Below are 2,487 nucleotides of genomic sequence, written 5' to 3' on the forward strand. Positions count from 1 at the left end.
CTTGATCCATTCATCTAATGGGGGCATCTGGGTTGGTTCCATATCTTAGCTATCATAAATAATGTTGCAATAACCATAGTTGTGTTGGTAGTTTTAGTATGGTCTTGTTCATGATCATTTGGGTAAATCCCCAAAAGTGGGATTACTGTGTCATAGGGGAGTTTTATGTGGAGTCTTCTGAGGAACCTCCATACTGCTTTCCAAAGTAGTTGAACAAGTTTATACTCCACCAAGAATGCAGTATGGTTCCTTTGTGGCCACATACCTTTCAGCATCTGTTGTTGTAAAAATATGGAAGGTTCCAAGAATTTGCATGTCATCCTTGTACAGGGTGCATGCTATTCTTCTCTGTATCAATACAATGTTAGTGTATATGATGGTAATTTGAGCACAGAACATTTTTTATATATAAAGCATAATTTTATTGATTTCATTAAACTAGACAATTCAACAAAAAGCAAGTTCAAAAGAACAGTTGTGAAATTTTAGAATCATGTATTTCTTACATAAGCACACATTTAAGAATAAAATCAAGATAGACATGTCAAAAACAAAATAATTCCAGATATTTGTAGTTCAAGAGATGTGTAGGAGGAAGAATTCAATTATTCTATACAAGACACATGTCAAAATGAACATTGAAGCAAATGTTAAGTTTTGTTAAACGTTTTAATGTTTTAAATATGCTTAATTTTGGGATTTTGCTTATATATGCCAAAAATAGGACTGTTTGCCAGGTATAAAACTTTTCTGTAAAGTATTTAAGATTTATTGTAGCAGATATTAAGTACTAAGTATGTACATTTCAGAGTTTATGGAAACTTTATTAATGAGAAGTTGCAAAGTCTTTGTGTAAAGAAGAAGATTTAAGAGTTAAGATTTTAACTACACAGTTTCTGTTAAAACTTTAGGGATTCCTTACTTTATTTGTTAGCAAGGAATAAATGATGATATAAGCCATAATGTACACATGTATGTTACTATTCACACACATACATATACACATGTATACATGCACACATGGAGCAAGACACATAATTACAGCCAACACAAGTTTCACCAGTTGTTGAATATACCTTAAACGGAATACTTGGAACAATAAATGTTGAAGATATATTTGTCCCTAAGAGTTCATTTACCACTCCTCTTATCTTAAAACAGGAATTTTTAGAGAGATTTGACTTACAAAATGCAGTACAAGTGATAGCAAGTCACTTGGAAATCTCAATAAGTATAAGTCATATGGTGTCTCCCTGCTCCTCAGGGAATGCTTACTCTTGTAGACACTCTCAACAACCAAAGTAGCAGGAGAATACCCTGGTAAAGAGTAAAGTTATAAGGGTTTAAATGGCATCCTTACTTAAGCTCTTTTTCCAACATGAATTCCTAGGCAGATGAGTGAGTACTCAGAAATCTGGACTCTACATATAATTTTAACTAACCCATGTGTAAATTCCTATGTGAGAAATGCTGACTGAGGTCTTGCTGATTTCCTGGCCAAGAAAATAAGAAAGAAAAAGAAAGTATTTTTAATGTTTTAAAGTTTGAGAATAATTTGTAACCTGTCAATAAATGTGTAGAACACAATTATACCAACTGACAAAAAAATGATGGCATTTCATTTATGTGCTCTTGGACTTGGACAGTGATTTTAGATGTGTCTACACAAGCAGAATCAGCATAAATCAAGCCAGCATTTCTTCATTTAAGATATAAGGATACTGGTTGACCTATTTAACAGTGAAATATACAAGACATTCTACTAGAGGATGGGTGAAAGGGGGAGGTGGAGAGGTGTGAAGGGAAGGGCTGGTAGGGGAAAAACAAAGGAGGAGGTAACAATGCTCGATAAGAAATATACTCATTTCCTTACTTATGTAACTGTAACCCCTCTGTACAGTATTTATAATAAAATATATGTTAAAAAGATACAAGGAAAACTTCTGTGCTTATGTGAAATTGAATTTGTCACTCAATATGAGTAAGGTATTGATTTTAGAACCACAGGCTTATTACTTTGGATACTCAAAAACTCTACATGAACACAATATATTATTTACATTAGAATCTGCCCACAACTAGTGCAGTATAATTGCTATGAGAATTTTTTACTACATTCTATGTTTGTAATTAAAACTAAAAGTGTATGCACTATAAACAGATGCAAATTTTTTCAGATAAATTTTGTATGCAGTTTATGGATGGAATATGGAGAGCAATTTTGAAAAGCACAAATTTCATCAAAAAGACCAGTCTGCAAATTGTAACAAGGAGCTAATACAGCATCATTGAATAGTATGGAACTCCAAGGAGAACTACTTGAATTGAGACAATATCAGAAAATGTAACAATCCAAGGACTTTTTAGAAATGCAGCTGCTAGATTTCTCATGTAGAGCTTTCATAACTGTTTGTGGAGCACAAATCAGAACCTTACTGAAGTGTAGATGGCTTTCCCTCAACTTTCTGTCATGATCAGTCACTATCA

At 33.1% G+C, this 2,487-nt stretch overlaps 1 non-coding gene across 1 annotated transcript; it reads right to left on the bottom strand.

The window, feature by feature from the left end:
• Positions 1 to 285: 285 nt before the first annotated feature.
• On the bottom strand, positions 286 to 392 carry LOC122124768. Its single transcript, XR_006150649.1, has one exon. It is a non-coding gene; the product is annotated as a U6 spliceosomal RNA (small nuclear RNA).
• Positions 393 to 2,487: the final 2,095 nt, after the last annotated feature.

This window comes from Dipodomys spectabilis, unplaced genomic scaffold (assembly GCF_019054845.1).
Source record: "Dipodomys spectabilis isolate Male_0828 unplaced genomic scaffold, ASM1905484v1 ptg000008l, whole genome shotgun sequence".
Lineage (NCBI taxonomy): Eukaryota > Metazoa > Chordata > Mammalia > Rodentia > Heteromyidae > Dipodomys > Dipodomys spectabilis.